This window comes from Apodemus sylvaticus, chromosome 13 (genome assembly GCF_947179515.1).
Source record: "Apodemus sylvaticus chromosome 13, mApoSyl1.1, whole genome shotgun sequence".
Taxonomy (NCBI): domain Eukaryota; kingdom Metazoa; phylum Chordata; class Mammalia; order Rodentia; family Muridae; genus Apodemus; species Apodemus sylvaticus.
Genome location: NC_067484.1, coordinates 5128137 through 5151002, shown reverse-complemented (window position 1 = coordinate 5151002; position 22866 = coordinate 5128137).

The window sequence follows — 22866 nt, the reverse complement described above, 5'->3', positions numbered from 1 at the left end:
CACCTCAGTGTCAAAGATAAACACTACCTCATAGTAAAAGGCTGGAAAACAATTTTACAAGCAAATGTGAACAAGCTGGAGTAGTCATTCTAATATCAGATAAAATTGAAGGACCTCCACATAAAACCAGACACACTGAAACTAATAGAAAAGAAACTGGGGAAGACCCTTGAGGACATGGGCACAGAGGAAAAGTTCCTGAATAGAACACTAAAAGCTTATACTCTAAGATCAAGAATTGACAAATAGGACCTCACAAAATTACAAAGATTTTATAAGGCAAAGGACACTGTCAGTAGGACAAAATGGCAACCAACATATTGGGAAAAGATCTTCACCATCCCTATATCTGACAGAGGGCTTATATCTAATATATACAAAGGAATCAAGAAGTTAGACTCTAGAGAGCCAAATAACCCTATTAAAAAATGGGATACAAATCTCTTTCTTCTTAAACAAAGAAATGCCACCTGAATAATTTCAAATGGCTGAGAAGCACCTTAGAAATGTTCGACATCATTAGTCATTAGGAAAATGCAAATCAAAACAACCCTGAGATTTCACCTCACACAAGTCAGAATGGCTAAGATTAAAAATTCAGGAGACAGCAGGTATTGGTGAGGATATGGAGAAAGAGGAACACTCCTCCACTGCTGGTGGGATTGCAAGCTGGTACAACCATTCTGGAAATCAGTCTGGTGGTTCCTCAGAAAACTGGACATGACACTTCCAAAGGACCCTGCTATACCACTCCTGGGCATATACCCAGAGGATTCCCTGGCATGCAATAAGGATGCATGATTCACTATGTTCATAGCAGCCTTATTTATAATACCCAGAATCTGGAAAGAACCCAGATGTCCCTCAATGGAGGAATGGATACAGAAAATGTGGTATATTTTCACAATGGAATACTACTCAGCAATTAAAAACAATGAATTCATGAAATTCTTAGGCAAATGTTTGGAACTGGAAAATATTATCCTAAGTGAGGTTACCCAATCACAAGAGAATATACATGGAATGCAGTTACTGGTAAGTGGGTATTAGCCCAGAAGCTCTGAGTACTCAAGACACAATTAACCTATCAAATGATTCCCAAGAAGAAGGAAGGAGAGGGCCCTTGTCCTGGAAAGGCTTGATGCAGCATTGTAGGGGATTACCAGGACAGCTAAATGGGAGGGGGGTGATTGGGGAATGGGTGGAGGGAAGAGGGCTTATGGGACTTATGGAGAGGGGGAACCAGGAAAGGGGAAATCATTTGGAATGTAAAGAAAGAATATAGAAAATAGTAAAAAGAAAAATTGTATATTAAGGGTCTGACTTAACTTCATAAAAACAAAGACATTCAGAGTTAATATGCTGAAAAAATTGACCTTAACTTACCCCATCAAAATCTCTGGAAAAAAAATGTTGCGTCACTTTTGCTTGTGTTTTCATACTTAGATAAAATGCAAAAATACAAACAAAACAAAAAACAAAGTAGCAGGATACAAAATTACCACATAAACATCAGTAGGATACAAATGATATGCATACAAAGTATGTTTACAAATGATAAGCATACTCTAAATCAGGCAAGGTGTTCTACTTATGATTGTATGAGCAAAATCTTGGAATAAATCCAACTGGAAAATGAAAGCCTTATATAATGAAATGTGTTAAGGCAATGAAGAAAGAAACTGAAGAAGATACCAGAAGATGTGAAGATCTCCCATTAAAAAAATGAATTAGTAGAATAACTATTGTAAATATATCCATTTTATCAAAAGCAACCTACAAATTCAATGCAATACCAATCAAAATTCAAACATAATTCTTCACAGAAATTGAAAGGAATATTTTAAATCAAAACACACACACACACACACACACACACACTCAGACTCACATGCACATGTACATGTGCCAAATCAAGCACACCAAAACCATGCTGTATAATGAAAGAACTGCTTGTAGTATCACCAACCCTGATTTAAAGTGGTTTAAATTTATACTACAAAGCCATAGCAATAAAAACCCTGCAACTGGCATAGAAACTGATACATTGAATATGTCATATTTTGATATTATTATTTAATAAATAAAATGGTAGTTTAAGATTTTAATTAGCCTAAGATATTTAGAGAAAATAACTGAATCTAAAAATGTTACCATTCTATTCAAAATATGACCACAATAATGTTATAGAATTTTTTAAATAATTATCCTTTCAGAGAATTTAAAACCCTTTTAAAATATACATTAACAACAGGGTGAGGGAAGAGGGCTTATGGGACTTTCTAGGAGGGGGGAACCAGGAAAGAAGAATTCATTTGAAATGTAAATAAAGAATATATCTAATAAAAAATAAATTAAAAAATATGTATGTATATAACCCAAAATTATAACTACATCTACTTTATATCTACAAATATAAACATATGCATATTCATATATAATTACATATGAATGCAGTAAATGAAAGTTAAATGTTAAATATATAATTAAAATATCTGAAGTCAGTCCATAAAGTGAAAGAAGTATTGGCTAATGAAACTGGAAAGTATTGATTTCTTTTCTTATTAAAGTACATTATTAACACCTTAAATAGAGCAGCATATTACTTATGTGTATACATCATAAATGAATTAATTTTTATAACTTGTTTTCTTCAAAATGATGCATTTTATTTTTATATAAAATATTACAGGTTGGTCAATGGAGTTATAAGAAAGGTAATTCATAAAACTACTAAATGATAGTATTAGATTTTTGCAAAATCCTCATTAAACAATAGTTGAGTACTGTGCCTTAAAGATCGTGTAACTCTAGTTTCATGCAGCAGAGATCACTCTATGAATCCTATATTTGCTATTGTAAAAATTCTGTTTCAGAGAGGTAATCAAGTTTAATTAATCTTATAGCTGAATGAATTAACTAAAATGCATAGATCAATGGTAAGAAAATGCATTTAATTTAAAAGATGTTGTATATTTTATACTATAACTTTAAAAATATGGAACTTATTAAGATAAAACTAAACAACAATATAATATCTTTAGCATGACAACATAAGCTGTGAAAACCATAACACTAAAATACATGAAAAATTTGGGGTTAGCTGGGCTATGGTGGTGCATGCCTTTAATCCTAGTACTTGGGAGGCAGAGGCAGGCTGATTTCTGAGTTTGAGTCCAGCCTGGTCTACAGAGTGAGTTCCAGGATATCCAGGGCTATACAAAGAAACCCTTACAATTCACCAAGCTCAAGAAGAAGGAGGACTTAAGTGAGGGTGCTTCTGTTCCTCTAAGAAAGGGAACAAAATAGTCACAGGAGCAATAAGGGACACAATGTGTGTAGCAGAGACTGAAGTAAAGGCCACCCAGAGACTGCCCTACTTGGGAATTCATCCTATAAACAGTCAACAAACCCTGACACTACTATGGATGACAAGAAATGTGTACCAAAAGGAGCATGCCATGGTTGTCTCCGGAGGGGCCCTAACAGAGCCCTTACAAATACAGAGGCAGATGCTAACAACCAACTATTGGGCTGGACATGGGGTCCCCAATGGAGGAGCTGGAGGATGGTCAAGAGGAGCTGAAGGGGTTTACAGCCCCATGGGAAGGACAATGATTTCAGCCACCCAGACACCTCAACACTCCCAGGGACTGAACCATCAACCAAGGGGCACACATGGTTCCAGTCAAAAATGTGGCAGAGGAAGGTCTTGTTGGGCATCAGTGGGAGGAATGGTCCTTGGTCAGGTAAAGGCTCAACAGAGGCCAGAACAAAGGTAGAGGGGAGGGACTATGTTGGGTGGAGAGGGATATACATGGAGGCAGGGGGAAGGAGGAAGGGGAGAGGTTGAGGGGGTCTTAGTGGAGGGGGGATATTGGAAAGGGTTTTACCATTGGCAATGTAAATGAAGATGATATTCAATTTAAAAAATAAATTAAAAAAAAAAAGAAAGAAACACTGTCTTGAAAAAAAAACCAATTAGGGTTTAAGTGTTGAGCTATGAAATACAATTATTCTGTGAAAAACTATGATGGTATTTCTGTCTAATTTTAAAGATTTGTTATCATCATCTCATAGTAATTAGAAATATTTAAATATATAGTGGGAGGGTTTCTAAATTAAAGATGTTCCAACATTGATATCTGAGAATTCTGACTACTTTGAACTGTGATAAATTGAAATTTTACCTTATCAGAGTTTTCAGAAAGGCTATATATTAATATCAAATGTTTGTCATGGTTTCCTGAGTTTTCTTATGACTATTACGCACTTGTCAAGAGAAGATTCTCAGAATCATTAGGCTTTGTAATAGTGGCAAGAAAGGATTATCTGCAGCAAGAAGCAATCCTGGGAAGAAGTTTCTGGGGGCCTTGCCTCTGAGAATGCACCCATTGCAGTCAAGAAAAATGATGGGCCATTTCGATAAAACTCACTTGCTTTCCATAGCCTTTCTTAGACAATGTCTGTCAATTTAAAAAGTAAATAAGAAAACGGAACATAAAAATAGAAAATGGTTTCATCTCAGAAAATGCTACATACTGTGTGTTGCTTTAAAAATTAACAACTTCATAAAATTAAATCCTTCAAGCAATAGAAATGCAGATACCCAAGATTTTCTAAGACTTCTAGATCTAGATGAAACTGTTAATATATGCACAAGCAAATCCATTCAACTGTATTTGCTTTTTTATAACTGCCTGTATAAGGAATTTATCTTTGATGATAGTATAATGTGTATTGTCTATAGAGACTGCTCCCAAGGTTATAAAAATGCATTACTTCTCTGTGTACATTTAAGATAGTCATTTACAATCCAATCATTACACATGAAAACAAAATATACTGGTCAAATATAAGTGTTTCAACAGAATGATGAGAACTCAAATCAGCTACCAGATACATAAGTGTGAGACAACAGATATCCCCTTCATAAACTCGGTATTAAGCTCTAGCCTTTGGGTCACTACAGCTCAAGCTATTTGAGAGGAAAGAGCTGTTCTTGCTGAGTTGGGCTCAAGATTCAAAGAGAACTCATGATGATTGATACTTAACGAAGTACAATTTAGGAAATTTTTAATAGAAAAAATAAAATAAAATAAATATTTTAACATATCATAGGTGCATAACATCAATGACCATGTTTTCCAATCAAGGCCACAGTCCAATAAAACAGACTTGAATATGTATGTGAAAATGAAAATGAATAACTGTTTGCTATTAAGCCATATGTATATTTTTCTCTGTAAGAGATAATGCGTAAAAAAACATTTTCATGATAAATAATTTTCAAACTATGGATTGGAATAATAGTTTTAATTTATTATATAATAATAAATTTAACATGTTTTTGTCTTTATTGAATCAGTGATGTCCAGTAATGTTACAATAGCCAAATAATACAGTGGATTTTTGAACCACAAACAATAATAATGTAAGTACAACTCTGATTGTAACCAAAGATTATGGAAACACAGTTGCCTGAAAAGAAAAACATTTAAAAAGATATAAAGCCTGACAAATCATTTTTAATTTAAAAATATGGATGCTGTCAAGCTGTGTTTCAATCTTAAAACTTATTACAAATGTACAAACTTACAATTACTACAAGTAAATAGATTGTTAAAGTATAATGGAAAATAATTTTAGGAGAGTTGGGCATCAGGCTTGGTTATGGAGGTAACAGGTAGTACTTAATCTCATTCCTAAAGACGTTTTCAAAGCCAGCCATGTGTGCCTATGGGGTGAAATATCACTTCATTGTCAGAAAGCAGACTCACTGCTTCAGCTTAGGAGTCACAGCATAGAATGCATAGACGCAACCACCATTCTTGAGTGAAACCACACTGTAAGTAGGGTTTTATTTTCTTGTTTATTTTTGATGGATCAATAGCCATAACCTCTTCCTGAAAAGAAAAACATAAAACAATTATTATTGAGTATTTAAGTCATAGAAAAAAATCAAGAGAAAATATCTTTTAAAAAGGAAATAGATTGTGTTGGAGAGGGTGTGGAGAAAGAGGAACACTCCTCCACTGCTGGTGGGGTTGCAAATTGGTACAACCACTCTGGAAAGCAGTCTGGCGGTTCCTCTGAAAACTGGGCACCTCACTTCCAGAAGATCCTGCTATACCACTCCTGGGCATATACCCGGAAGACTCCCCACCATGTAATAAGGATACATGTTCTACTATGTTCATAGCAGTCCTATTTATAATTGCCAGATGCTGGAAAGAACCCTGGTATCCCTAAACAGAAGAGTGGATGCAAAAAATGTGGTATATCTACACAATAGAGTACTATTCAGCCATTAGAAACAATGAATTCATGAAATTCTTAGGCAAATGAATGGAGCTAGAGAATATCATACTAAGTGAGGTAACCCAGACTCAAAAGGTGAATCATGGTATGCACTCACTAATAAGTGGATATTAACCTAGAAAACTGGAATACCCAAAACATAATCCACACATCAAATGAGGTACAAGAAGAAAGGAGGAGTGGCCCCTGGTTCTGGAAAGACTCAGTGAAACAGTATTCGGCAAAACCAGAACGGGGAAGTGGGAAGGGGTGGGTGGGAGGACAGGGGAAGAGAAGGGGGCTTATGGGACTTTCGGGGAGGGGGGGGCTAGAAAAGGGAAATCATTTGAAATGTAAATAAATTATATCGAATAAAAAAAAAGGAAATAGATTTATTTCTGGGTCTTCAATTCTTTTCCATTGGTCAACCTGTCTGTCTCTTTCAAAAAAAATTCTTTGGGGGGGGGGGTGTGAAGAGATGGTTCAGCGTTAAGAGCACTGTCTGCTTGCTCTTCCAGAGGTCCTAAATTCAATTCCCAGCAACCACATGGTAGCTCACAACCATCGGTAATGGGGTCCAATGTCCTCTTCTGATTTGTCTGAAGATAGCTTACTCATATAAATGAAATAAATAAATCTTTTTAAAAAATTCTTTGTTATTCTTCTTTCTCATTTTTTTCTGTTAAACTATAGAAATTTCTGTGACTGATTACCAGCTATATTTTCCAAAGAAAACTTTAACATTTTCCTTCACTTTGCTTAGAATAATAAATAAATAAATAAATAAATAAACAAATAAATATATCTGACTACCCTCCTCTGTTATCATTCCTTCTGTTCTTTGGATGGACAAAATATTTCTAAATCATAATTTCCATATAAACAAAATATAATATTTTGTTAACTTAAACAATCTATGAAGAGTTATAAATACATTGGTGAGTAAGAAAAAACTTGATAAATAGCTTGAATTTATGTTACAAATTTAGGAATTCAAATCAATTGGCTTCTTAGTAGTAAAGCACAAAGCCCAATTCATTGTGGAACTAAGAGTTCATGGATAGAGTCAATACAGACAGTTGGATCAGAAAGTAAATTAGCATTCATTGCCAAGATAGCAGAAGTTTTTTGCGGCTGCAGTAAATTTATATTTTACAAGGTCTGATAATGCAGTACTGGGCAGGATTGGGCATAATTATCTGGTTTGGCTGACCAGCTTTTCAGAGATATTTTTGTTGCTACTTCATAACTGTAATTTTGCTACTGTTGTGAATCATAGTGGACATATTTTTGGAGAGAGTTTAGCAAAGGAGTCATAACCACTGGTTGAGAACCACTGATATACTTGCCCTGTTCTCAATGGTCAAATCAATTTGTTTATTAACTCTTGAATCTTAGGCCGAAATCCCAAAAGTACTTGGTTATGTCTTCATTTCATTTGACTCTTCACTTTTTCATATTTATCACTAAACTTAGAATTGTATAAATCTGAGACAATAAAGATATAACCAATTGGATCTTGCAATAACTGCTCTGAAACATAGCAAATTAAGGCTGACCATTTGCCTTAAGGGTGCCTGATCAAACATAACAAATAATATCACACACACATAACACCACCAACAACAACAATAACAGGAACCAACAAAAATCACAGATCTTTATTATCTCTCAACATCAATGGACTCAATTCCCCAATAAGAAGACACAGGCTGAGAGACTGGATACATTAAAAAAAAAAAAAAAAAAAAAAAAAAAAAAAAAAAAAAAAAAAAAAAAACACATCAGTAACAAAAACTAGCTCAAAGTAAAAGGCTGGAAAAGATTTCTAAGCAAATGATCCCAAGAAACAAACTGGAGTTGCCATTTTAATATCCAATAAAATAGACTTTCAACAAAAAGTTATGAAACAAGATGGGGAAGGACAAGAAAAATCCACCAAGAGGAAGTCTCAATTCTAAATACCTGTGCTCAAAATACAAGGGCACCCACATTCAAAAAAGAAACTTTGCTAAAGCTCAAAACACACTTTGAACCTCACAGAATAATAATGGGGGACTTCAACACCCCACTCTCACCAAAGACAAATCGTTGAAACAAACTAAACAGAGACACAATGAAACTAACAAGTTATGAACTAAATGGATTTAACAGATATCTACAGAACATTTCACCCCAAGACAAAAGAATATACCTTCTTCTCAGGACCTCATGGAACCTTCTCCAAAACTGACTGAATAACCCAATTAAAGATGGGGTACAGAGCTAAACAGGGAATTCAAAGCAGAGGAATCTTGAATGGCTGAGAAGCACTTAAAGAAATGTTCAAAGTCCTTATGCAAATCAATACAACCCTGTTATTCCACCTCACACCAATCAGAATCCCTAAGATCCAAAACTCAAGTGACAGTACATGCTGGCAAGGATGTGGAGAAAGAACAGTCCTCCATTGCTGGTGGAAATGCAAACTGGTACAGTCACTCTGGAAACCAGTCTGGTGGCTCCTTAAAATATTGGAAATGATTTTACCTGAAAACCCAGATATACCACTTTTGGTCATATACCTAAAAGCTTCCCCACCATACCTCAAGGACTCATGCTTCACTGTGTTCATAGCATCCTTATTTGTAATAGCCAGAAGCTGGAAACAACCCAAATATCCCTCAACCAAAGAATGGATATAGAAAATGTGGCTCATTTACACAGTAAAATACTACTTAGCTATTAAAAACAAGCACATGATGAATTTTGCAGGCAAATGGGTGGAACTAGAAAATATCACCCTGAATGAAGTAACTCAGACCCAAAAGGACATGCATAGTATGTACTCACCAGTAAGTGGATATTAACCCAAAACACAGAATACCTAGGATACAAGCCACAAACAGTAAGATTCATAGCAAGCAAAAACACCCAAGTAAGGATGCTTCAATCCCGCTTAGAAGGGGGAAGAAAATAATCATGGGAGGCAGAGGGAGTGAGGGACCTGGGTGGGAGAAGGGAGCAGGAGGGGAAAAAGGAACAGGATCAGGTATGAAGGGATGGGACAGAAGCCCAGAGGGCCAAATGAATAAATGGAAATAAGCAGCACGGGGTGTGTGAGGGGGACCTTCTAGAAAGTACCAGAGACCTGAGAGGTGAGAGACTCTAAGGACTCAATGGGAATGACCTTAGCCAAACTGCCAAACATCGGAGAGAGGGAACTCGAGAGTCTACCTCAAGTAGATAGACAGGTCATCAAGTGGTGGGACATGGTTTCTAATCCACAGTCAAAATTCCCAGAACTGCTTCTATCTAAAAGAACTGCAGGGACAAAAATGGAGAAGACACAGAAGGAAAGGCAGTCCAATGACCAACCCAACTTAGAGTCTATCTCGTGGGAACGGGAAGGGAACCAAGACCTGACATTATCATTGATGCTATGATGTGCTTACAGATGGGAGCCTGGTATGCTGTTCTCTGAGAGGCCCTATGAGCAGTTGACTGAGACAGAAGCAGATACTTTCACCCAACCATTGGACTGAAGTCGGGAACCCCTATGATTAAATTAAGGGAAAAAATGAAGAAGCTGAAGGGGAGCAGGACCCCATAAGAAAACCACTAGTCTCAACTAACCCAGATCCCAGGGAACTCTAAGAGCCTCAGACACCAACCAGGAACATACACAGGTGGTCTGAGGCTCCTATCACAAATATAGCAGAGGCTACCTGGTCAGGCTTTAGTGGAAGAAGATGTGCTTAATCCTTGAGAGACTTGAGTCTCCAGGAAAGAGGGAGGTCTGGTGGGGGAAAGCTCTCTCTCTCGCTCTCGCTCTCTCTCTCTCTCTCTCTCTCTCTCTCTCTCTCTCTCTCTCTCTCGGAAGCCAGGGGGAGGAGGAATTGGATGAGGCAGGGACCAAGGTGGGCAAGGGTGGGCAATGACTGGAATGTAAATAAAAATTTTTAAAAATGTGTGTTTGTTCATATTCACTTGTGTTTCATTCAAAAGCAACAATTTACATGTGTAAAAATGAAAACTTTCTTAGAAGTAAATTCAAATTTCTACATGATTGTGTAGTCTTTATGTTTAGTCCTACTGAATAGAATTAGTCTTCCTTTCCCTTCAGTGCTATTTTGTGGCAATGTCAACACTTATTTTATATTAATTTTATTTTTCTATTTATTTTACTAAAAGAAAATCATCATTTGATCTCCTAGGGAGTCCTAGGTGTGACAATAAATTCAACACTCAGTCATAAAATCATAGACTTCATTGAAAAATAGTTTCATTGAGGGTATTCTTGCTGTTTTCTTCATTCAATGAAACAAGACTTTTGTTATATATGTGCAAAAATTGTATTCTTAAAATATTAGGGAAAACAAGCAACACATGCCAGAGTATTCTGTCATTAGAAATAATCTCAATTTGTGGGATAAAATCAAACTTTCAATAACAATTAGGGGCATTTAACAAGGAGAGATGCAATTCTAGATTGAAAAGCTTATTTCAAAAACAAAAGTAAACTAGAAGTAGAGATGTGGAAACTTTTTGTCAGTAACATTCAGCATACCCTTACATTTTTCATAGCTGAAAGAAAATACCTGACACAACTTAAAGGGTATATTTTATCTCATGGCTTTAGTTTTAAATTTATAGTCTGTACTGGCTGATTTTGTGCCAACTTAACACAAGCTGGAATTATTACAGAGAATGGAGCCTCCCTTGAGGAAATGCCACCATGAGATCCAGCTATAAGGCTTTTTCTCAATTAGTGATCAAGGGGGAGGGCCCTTTGTCGGTGGTGCCATCCCTGGGCTGGTATTCTTGGATTCTATAAGAACGCAAGCTAAGCAAGCCAGGGGAAGCAAGCCAGTCAGCAGGATCCCACCATGGCTTCTGCATCAGTTCCTGCCTCCAGGTTTCTACCCTGTGTGAGTTCTAGTCCTGACTTCCTTTGGTGAAGAACAGCAATGTGGAAGTGTAAGCTGAGTAACTTGCTTCTTGGTCATGATGTTTTGTGCAGCAATAGAAACCCTGACTAAGACATAGTCTTTGTCACTCTTGATTTAAAACCAGTGATGAAGCAGCAAATCACAGCTGCTGGACAGGGTAAGGAGGAGACTTGTCATCTCATAGTAAACAGGAAGTAGGCAGAAAATGGACCATGGCCTGGCTATAACCTTGAAAAGCACACTCCCAGGGACCTACTGTTTCAGGTGAAGCCAGGCCTCCTGACCTCTGACCCATTCCCAAAACAGTGCCATCATTTTGATAGCAAGCATTTAGCATAGGAGCCTGTGGAGGACAGTCCATTGTTAAAGCTCAACATGAGTTACATTCATATATAGAGAATCGTGTACACATATTGTACATGCCACATTCTAAATTGTAAATATGTTCTACAACCCTGCTAAATAAGACCCATAGAAGCATATAACTTGGCCTATGAAATTCTACACCTCACTGTCTTATCCCCTAGTGTTGTGTTGACTTAGTGTCATGGTTTTGTCACCTTGATACAAATATAGATATACTTAGGAAGAAAAAAAATCTCATTTGAAGATTTGTCTTAATTAAATTTGCCTTTAGGCATGTCTGTGGGCATTTCTTAACTGCTAATTTATGTGAGAGCCCATCCCTGGATAGGTGGGCCTTGACTAAATAAGAAATGTAGCTAAGCAAGTCAGGGTTAACTAACCAGAAAGTAGTATTCCTCCATGGTCTCTTCTCCAGGTTCCTGACTTGGATTCTCTTCCTGCCTTCCCTCTACAATGGATTGTGAGGAAATACTTTGCTTCTGCAAGGTGCTGTTGGCCATGGTGTTTATCACAGCAACAGAAAGCAAACTAGAGCATTTAGTTTCCAAATCTTTCCTGAAAATAATGCTTATAAAACTGTCTTCATTCTCACTGGCTACAGTTAGGGTACTAAGTAGGATTACCAAGACCCATTTAAATATACAGTCTACACAAAGAATCTATTGCTTTTAGTAACTTAATTAATTAAATATTTAATTGACATACATTAATTTAAATTTTAATTTGTATACATTAAATTATTTTTAGCATTAGTGTTTGCTTTTGTTGAATTTATCATAAAAAATAACAGTCATGTTATGTTCCATTCCAGTAAATTGCTGACAAATTTGTAGTATTTCTTACTTTACATGTTTTGTGTCATATAACATATGTAGCAGAAGCAAGTCTCCTTCAGAATTAGGAATAGAAAATTTTTGAAGTTTCAAACTTTTCATCTGTGGGGAGATGTGAGTTCATCTGTGTGGAGTCTGAACTACTTCTGTCAGTTTGCCATGAAGCCATGTTCATATAAGCCATAGAAGGATGTGTCTATGTCCATGTCAAGATTCCCAAAAGGCTGAAATAATGTTGCAACAAGAACTTGAACAGTGGCTTATATCTCTTACGCCTATTTTTCTGCTGGTAGTAACTTTGAATAGAAGCAGGTTCGAAGTTAGCTTTGGTGCTTAGAATTTCAAGACTAAGACATCCAAACATTTAGAAGCTCTTGGGAATCCCGCATATATTACAGATTTCTTGCTTCTCCCTGAATCTTCACTCAGTGAAGAGGTTGGAGAGCTCATTTGGGTTTCCTAAGGAAGACACTAATCTCATTCATAAGATTCTTAACACTATAGGGGAAAGAGGAACACTCCTCCACTGCTGGTGGGGCTGTAAGATGGTACAACCACTGTGGAAATCAGTCTGGAGGTTCCTCAGAAAGCTGGACATGAGACTTCCAGAGGACCCTACTATACCTCCCCTGGGCATATACCCAAAGGATTCCCCGGCATGCTATAAAGACACATGCTCCATTATGTTCATAGCAGCCTTATTTTTAATAGCCAGAATCTGGAAAGAACTCAGATGCCCCTCAAAGGAGGAATGGATACAGAAAATGTGGTATATTTACACAATGGAATACTACTCAGCAATTAGAAACAATGAATTCACAAAATTTTTAGGCAAATGGTTTGATCTGGAAAATATCATCCTAAGTGAGGTAACCCAATCACAAAAGAATACACATGGAATGCAATCTCTGATAAATGGATATTAATTAGCCCAGAAGCCCTGAATACCCAAGGCACAAATTGCATAACAAATGACTCCCATGAAGAAGTATGGAGAGGGTCCTGATCCTGGAAAGGATTGATCTAGCATTGGAAGGGAATATAAGGACAGAGAAAAAGGAGGGAGGTGATTGGAGAAGGGATGGAGAGAAGAAGGTTTATGGAACATATGGGGAGGGGGGATCCGGGAAAGGGGAAATCATTTGGAATGTAAACAAAGAATATAGAAAATAAAAATATTAAAAAATAAAAAATAAATAAAAAAATAAAAAGAGAATTGTACTGTTAAAAAAAAAAAAAGATTCTTACCACTATAAAAGTAACTCACCAGATGTAAATGTAGCTTTTACCCATAGTCTTGGAAGCTTACTACTGAGTAATCTCACCCTTTCTAGTTCTTTCTGAACTCTGGCTGGCTGTTTCAACTCAGCTGTTTTGGCTAAATCTCCTCTCTAAACTGACTGATTCAAACTGGTTTCTCTCAGCTTTTCTGCTTGGCCTCAAAGTAATTTTGGCAATCTGCTCTAGTCTTCTGGCTCCTCAGTCTTTGACTCATTCTGTCTTTACCTGCAACCTGTCTCTGTAAAACTGTCCTGGTAAAACCTCTCTCTCTCTCTCTCTTCTCTCTCTCTCTCTCTCTCTCTCTCTCTCTCTCTCTCTCTCTCTCTCTCTCTCTCTCCCTCCCTCCCTCCCTCCCTCCCCATCCACTTCCCCCTCCCCCTCTCCCTGTCCATTTCTCCCTCTCCCTCTCTGCCTCTCCCTTCTTCCCTCCCTTCCTCTCTCTCTCACTCTCTCTCTCCACACACCCCCAATGTGTGTGTGTGTGTGTTCGCTGTTCTCTTAAGTCCTCTCTTTCCTTTCTGCTCTCATGAGAGTTGACCATATCCTAATTCTGATTCATTATGTCAAATCATTCTCTGATTTGTCACTTTGTCTGCTCCTCATTTAAACATCACTTTCAAACATGGCTTCTTCCCTCTATAAGCTAACATTATCTTCATTATTTGACATTAAAGCTGTGTACAAAGGATGTGTCTGTATTACATCCAGAGGGATTAAAGGTGTGTCATTCCATTTGGATCACATAAACCTAGTAAGTTTTACTAAAGTTCCTTCCAAGTAAGTTGAATGTGATCCCTTGCCAGAGCAGCCATGTTTCTGGATCACAATTCCTCTACCTCATGAAAAAATCATGCATATTTTAAAAGCTCTACCTCACCGGCAGAGCGGAGGATCCATCCGGAGGCCTCTGGTGGGAGCCTTCCAGTTGGCACCTCTAGATCAGGAGCAGCCTGGGCCACGCGCCATATCCCTAAGCATTGCAGAGGGCCAACAGTGCATCTGGAGACCAGCCACAGGGAGTCAGCTTGCCCAGGTGAGCCCGTCTGACCTGGCAAAGCAGAGGATCCATCCTGAAGCCTCTATCAGGAGCCTTCCAGTCACCACCTCTGGATCGGAAGCAGCCTGGGCCACACGCCCCATCCCAAGCAGTGCAGGGAGCCAGCGGAGTATCTGGAGGCCAGCTGCAGGGAGGCACCTTGCACGGGTGAGTCCTGCATTGACATCAAGATCAACTAACACCAGTGAGATCTAGATGGCAAAAGGCAAACATAGGAACATTACTAACAGAAATCAAGGCACTATGGTAGCATCTGAACCCAATTCTCCATTAATAGTAAGTCCTGGATACCCCAACACACCAGAAAAGCAAGATTTGGATGTAAAATCACTGGTCATAATGCTATTACAAGAACACATGAAGGACATAAATAAATCTCTTAAAGAAATTCAGGAGAAAAATGATCAAAAGCTAGAAGCCCTTACAAGGGAAAAACAAAAAATCACTTAAAGAAATTCAGGAGAATATGGATCAAACTATAGTAGCCAATAAAGAGGAAATGCAAAAATCACTTTTAAAAATGAGGGAGAACTTTGGTCAACAGGCTGAGGTCATGAAAGAGGAAACACAAAAATCTCCCAAAGAATTACAGGAAAATACAAAAAAGCAAGTGAAGGAACTGAGCAAAACTATCCAGGATCTAAAAACAGAAGTAGAAACAACTAAGAAATCTCAAAGGGAGACAACTTTGGAGATAGAAAACCTTGGGAAGGAATCAGGGACCATAGATGCAAATATCAACAACAGAATACAAGAGATAGAAGAAAGAATCTCAGATGACGAAGATACCATAGAAACCATGGACTCAACGGACAAAGAAAATGCAAAATGCAAAAAGCTTGTAACCCAAAACATCCAGGAAATCCAGGACACAATGAGAAGAGCAAACCAAAGGATTATAGGCATAGATGAGAGCAAAGATTTACAACTTAAAGGGCCAGCAAATATCTTAAATAAAATTATGGCAGAAAACTTCCCTAACCTAAAGAGAGAGATGCCCATGAACATACAAGAAGCTTACAGAACTCCAAACAGACTGGACCAGAACAGAAATACATCCTGTAACATAATAATCAAAACCCCAAATGTGCTAAACAAAGAAAGAATATTAAAGGCAGTAAGAGAAAGAAGCTAAGTAACATATAAAGGAAGACCTATCAGAATCACACCAGACTTCTCACCTGAGACTATGAAAGCTAGAAGATCCTGGGCAGATCTCATGCAGACTCTAAGAGAATACAAATGCCAGCCAAAACTACTATCCCCAGCAAAACTCTCAATCACCATAGTTGGAGAAACCAAGATATTCCACGACAAATCCAAGTTACCACAAACCCAGCCCTACAAAGGATAATAGGAGGAAAACACCAATACATGGAGGGAAACATTGCCCTGGAAAATGCAAGATAGTAACCTTCTTTCATCAAACCCAAAAGAAGATAAACAATCAAACATAAAAGATAACATAAAAAATGACAGGAAGCAATAATCACTATTCCTTAATATCTCAATATCAATGGACTCAATTCCCCGATAAAAAATACACAGACTAACAGACTGGATACATAAACAGGATCTTATATTTTGCTGCATACAGGAAACACACTTCAGTGTCAAAGACAAACACTACCTTACAGTAAAAGGCTGGAAGACAAATTTACAAGCAAATGGTCTCAGGAAACAAGCCGAAGTAGCCATTCTAATATCAGATAAAATTAACTTTCAACCTAAAGTCATCAAAAGAGACACTGAGGGACACTTCTTGCTGGTCAAAGGAAAAATACACCAAGAAGAACTCTTGATCCTGAACATCTATGTTCCAAATGCAAAGGCACCCTCATTCATAAAAGAAACTTTACTAAAGCTCAAAGCACACATTGCTCCTAACACAATAATTGTGGGTGACTTCAACATTGCACTTTCCTCAATGGACCGATCAGGAAAACAGAAACAAAACATGGACACAGTGAAACTAATTGATGCTTTGGACTAATTAGAGTTAACAGATATATATAGAACATTTTACCCTAAAGCAAAAGAATATACCTTTTATCAGCACTGCATGGTACCTTCTCCAAAATCGACCATATAATTGGTCACAAGACAGACCTCAACAAATATAAGAAGATCAAAATAATCTCATGCCTCCTGTCAGATCACTATGGAGTAAAAGTGGTCTTCAATAGCAACAAAAACAACAGAAAGCCCACATACACATGGAAACTGAAGAATACTCTACTCAATTATACTTTGATCAAGGAAGAAGTAAAGAAATCAAAGATTTTTTAGAATTTAATGAAAATGAAGACACAGCATACCCAAATCTATGGGACACAATGAAAGCAGTGCTAAGAGGAAAACTTATAGCCCTGAGTGCCTCCAAAAAGAAAATGGAGAGAGCATAAACTAGCAACTTAATGACACACCTGAAAGCCCTGGAGCAAAAAGAAGCTAATTCACCCAGGAGGAGTAAAAGGCAGGAAATCATCATGAATAATTGAGCAAAAAAACATTTTCCTCTGTATCTCACACTGGCTGTCACAGTAACAGAAAGTAGACAGTACATAACTAGTATATTTCCATGCGGGGCGTTGGTGGCACACGCGTGTAATCCCAGTACTTGGGAGGCAGAAGCATGCAGATCTCTGAGTTCCAGGCCAGCCTGGTCTATAGAGGGAGTTACAGGACAGGCAAGCTACAGTCTCTTGAAAATAAAATAGAGTATAATTAACTAGTATATTTCCAGTCTCTATAAAGATATGGAATCTTGGGCCTGGGGATGTTATTTAGTTGGTAAGGTGCTTACATATCCATACATGGGGCCCTGTTTCAATCCCTAGTACTGCATAAAACTGACATAGCAATGTATGTCTGTAATCCCAGCACTTGGAAGGTAGAGGCAGGAGGTAGAAGAAGTTCAGTGTCATTCATCATTACATAGGAAGTGATTGATTCAATTCCATTATTATGAATCAATCTCTCTCTTTCCCTCTCTCTTCTCTTCTCTTTTCCTTTCTCCTTTCTCTTCTCTCTCTTACACACCAAAAAATAAAAAAGAAACTCTGATATATATGACTGGCATATATACAAAGAACACTGGCAAAACAAGTCAATTACAGAATTCCAAATGCTGTATCAATTCCAATTATTTACAATAAGTAAAAATAGTAAAACTCATAAAAATGAATAATAAAACAGAAGTTGCGATGGTCTTGATGGAGAGAGGAAGTGAAAATGCAGTCAGACATTTAGGACTCTCTATTTAAAGACATAGAGCCTACAGTTACTGAGGATGAGTAATGAACTTAAAGTAGCATCTCTGAAAGTCTTAAATGTTCATGCTCTAAAAAGGAAGTGGGCATAAACTGATAAATACAAGATGAAGGCTTCACAGGTATTTGTGTATATATAATTTATTCAATTATATATGTTAGTTTTTCAAAATGTTACAATCTAATAATGATATATAATTGGTGAAAATGAAGACAAATATTAGATAATTTACAAGGAAAAATTTGTAGCATTGGACTATAAAAGTGGAAAATTAAAAGGAAAAAGTGAAGTAGGATATTTGCATATGAAAGTAATGATTACATCTTTTTAATGATCAAAGAAGATATGTTATTCCTCATTCTAATGCAATATGTAATTGTTCATCTGTAATTCTATCATGGTAGAACTTTCTGTTCCTTTGTGAATCTAGTTTGGAACATGAAGAAGCATCTCACATTGTGTAGCAGCCATTTAAGGTACTTTTATTAACCAATCAGAAATGATGATAAACAATTTTTAACCTCTCATTAAGTCCTGAGATGCTTGACTATGCCATTGTCCAGACTGTAACCAAATGTCTGGGACATAGAAATTGGCATCTGAATACACAGTGCACAAAAACATCCTCCAACAGGATAGGACAATTGGGGGCAAAGCAGAAACCTAGTGCTTTGGAAACTTCCAGGTATCTTTGAGGGTGACCCTAGATAAGACTCCTACTAATAGGGGATACAGAGCATGAACCAGCCATCTTCTATAACCAGATAGGACTTCCAGTGGAGTGTTTGGGACACCAGCCTAGTTGCAAAACCTTCAACTTACAATTTGTCCTGCCAGCATGATGTGTTAGGGTAAGGGTGGCAGAGAAATTGTGGAAGTAGCTAACCAATGAGATCCATGCATGAGACCCATGCCACAAGAGTGAGCCTACCCTTGGCACTGCATAGAGGACCAGAAACTATGTATTGGATATCCTAGATACCTAAGACAGAACCAAACACTGACTCTTGTTTTTACTTTTTTTTTTTTTTTTTTTTTTTTTGATGTTTGAACAACTGGTAGGTTTTTAACTTCTCCCATATTTCCCTTCTGCTCAGCATCTGGAAATGCTGATAAATATATGTATTTGCTCCATCTGGTGTTCATGGAAATTTCTGACTGTAGATCAAAAATAGCACTGTTCTGCTGTGTTGTATTCAATATATACCTACAGTATTGCCCCAGAGCTCTGCTGGTGAGATCAACCTGAAATTACAACCTAATAAGTTTTCTCCACAAATTAAATCAACCAATTCACACTGAATTAAAAGTGTAAAAGCAGGTTTATTTGGTAGCAGCTTTTTGTCTATTTCACTAGACTCAGGGGACAAGACTGAAGAAGAAGTTGCCATTCAGACAGGGAGACAGGGAGACAATAAGATAAAGAGAGAGGGAAAGAACACAGAAAGAAAGGGAGAACAGAGAGAACACAGAGAGAGAAAACAGAAGAGAGAAGTAATGCAGAGAGAACAATCTGAGATAGCCTGTGAGTTCTTTTATTAGCATCATACACCTGGTACACCTGGTGATGGCAGATGATGACTTAGGTTGCTAGGTCCCTGAGAAATGTCCAGTATAATTTCTTATATAGCAGGGTTAGAATTACAGGTCCTGAGTTTGAAACCTAACACCCCAGTATTTTGTTGATAATAAATGAATAAGGGATGATGGCAAGCAGTCATCTAAGACTACTTCCTGCTGACATTGGGACATCATTACTAGGTGTTCAAAAAGCTGGAATGCTGTCCAGGAAGAACAGGCTGTTTCACCTGCTTCCCAGGCTCTATGGACCATTTGAGCCAAGAAAATTAGTTTCAGTTGAAACAGTCTGTAGCCCGCGGCCATATTTGCTGCCTGCCGGGACAGAAAAGGATCACTAGGTACTGTATCATCCTGAGCTTTAGGTCTCTGGTGGTGCAAACCGCCAGGGGTCTGCCTGCACTGAGGAACTGAGCATGTAAGCGGGTTTGTCTGCCAGCCCACCGGGCGCAGGGCCTGTGTCCTGCCCAGAGAGCTGAGGAAGGAGTGAAGCCCCACGGCCATACTTGCTGCCTGCCAGGACAGAAAAGGGTCACTAGGTACTGTATCATCCTGAGCTTTAGATCTCTGGTGGTGCAAACCACCAGGGGTCTGCCTGCATTCAGGAACTGAGCACATAGGTTCATCTGCAAGCCAGTCTATCGCAGGACCTGTGTCCTATGTGAAAATCAACAAAGGGAGTGACCCCCACCACAACTTCTTTGCTCCATAATAGAGCAAACAGAGAACACCTGGTTGACCTTGACAACCTAAGTATAACATTGCTTAAGGCAAGACTGAGAAGGGCTCCAAAGGCTCAAAAGAGGAAGGCAGCATATCAGTAATCTGTGCCAGAGGAAACCCAGTCATCTAGTGTTGCAGAGATAACCTTAAAGATCCACAGTAGGTTGAAGCACCAGCCAGTGAAAATAAGACCATCTAACACCTGGGAGAACTAGATGGCTAAAGGCAAACATAGGAACGTTACTAACAGAAACCAAAGCATTATGGCAGCATCTGAACCCAATTCTCCAACATTAGCAAGTCCTGGATACCCCAACACACCAGAAAAACAAGATTTGGATTTAAAATCACTGGTCATGATGCTGGTACAGGAACACATGAAGGACATAATTAAAGAAATTCTGGAGAAAATAGAACAAAAATTAGAAGCCCTTACAAGGGAAACACAAAAATCATTGAAAGAAATTTAGGAGAATACAAAAGCCAATAAGGAGGAAACGCAAAAATCACTTGAAGAAATACAGGAGAACTTTGATCAACAGGCAGAAGTCATGAAAGAGGAAACACAAAAATCTCTTAAAGAATTAGAGAAAAACACAAACAAGCAAATAACAGAACTGAGCCAAAACTTCCAGGATCTAAAAACAGCAGTAGAAACAACTAAGAAATCCCAAAGGGAGACAACTTTGGAGATAGAAAACCTTGGGAAGAAATCAGGGACCATAAATGCAAATATCAACAACAGAATACAAGAGATAGAAGAAAGAATCTCAGATGCCGAAGATACCATAGAAACCATGGACTCAACAGTTAACGAAAATGCAAAATGCAAAAAACTTGTAACCCAAGAAATCCAAGTGTAATCCAAGAAATCCAGGACACAATGAGAAAGCCAATTCTAAGGATTATAGGCATTGATGAGAGTGAAGATTTACAACTTAACGGGCCAGCAAATATCTTCAACAAAATTATGGGAAAAAACTTCCCTAACCTAAGAGAGAGATGCCTATGAATATACAAGAAGCCTACAGAACTCCAAACAGACTGGAACAGAATAGAAATACCTCCCATCACATAATAATAAAAACCCCAAATATACTAAACAAAGAAAGAATACTTAGGGCAGTAAGAGAAAAAGGGCAAGTAACATAAAGGAAGACCTATCAGAACTACACCAGATTTCTCACCAGAGACCATGAAAGCTAGAAGATCCTGGGCGGAGCTCATGCAGACTCTAAGAGAACACAAATGTCAGCTGGAGACTACTATACCCAGCGAAACTCTTAATTACTATAGATGGAGAAACCAAGATATTCCATGACAAAAGCAAATTTACACAATATCTTTCTACAAACCCAGCCCTACAAAGAATAATAGGGGGAAAACACCATTACAAGGAGGGACACTATACCCTGGAAAAGGCAGGATATTAAGCTTCTTTCATCAAACCCAAAAAAGATAACCACACAAGTATAAAATTAAAATAAAAAATGATAGGAAGCAATAACCACTACTCCTTGATATCTCTTAAAATCAATGGACTCAATTCCCCAATAAAAAGACATAGACTAACAGACTGGTTACGTAAACAGGACACTACATTTTGCTGCATACAGGAAACACACCTCAGTGTCAAAGACAAAAACTACCTTAGAGTAAAAGGCTGGAAGACAATTCTACAAGCAAATGGTCCCAGGAAACAAGCCAGAGTTGCCATTCTAATTTCAGATAAAATTGACTTTCAACATAATGTCATCAAAAGAGACATGGAAGGTCACTACTTGCTGGTCAAAGGAAAAATTCAACAAGAAGAACTCTCAATCCTGAACATCTATGCCCCAAATACAAGGGCACCCTCATTCATAAAAGAAACTTTACTAAAGCTCAAAGTACACATTGCACCTAACACAATAATTGTGGGTGACTTCAACACTCCACTCTCACCAATGAACCGATCAGGAAAACAGAAACTAAACAGAGAGACAGTGAAACTAATTGAAGCTTTGAACCAATTGGAGTTAACAGATATATATAGAACTTTTTATCCCAAAGCAAAAGAATATACCTTTTTCTCACACCTCATGGTACCTTCTCCAAAATAGATCATATAGTTGGTCACAAGACAGACCTCAACAAATATAAGAAGATTGAAATAATCCCATGCCTCCTATCAGATCACTATGGAGTAAAGGTGGTCTTTTATAACAGTAAAAACAACAGAAAGCCCACATACACATGGAAACTGAACAATACTCTCTGATACCTTGGTCAAGGAAGAAATAAAGAAAGAAATCAAAGATTTCTTAGAATTTAATGAAAATGAAGGCACAACATACACAAATCTATGGGACACAATGAAAGCGGTGCTAAGAGGAAAACTCAAAGCTTTGAGTGCCTCCAAAAGGAAATTCAAGAGAGCATACACTAGAAAATTAACGAAACAACTGAAAGCCCTGGAACAAGAAGAAGCTAATTCACCCAGGAGGAGAAGAAGACAGGAAATCATCAAACTCAGGGCTGAAAT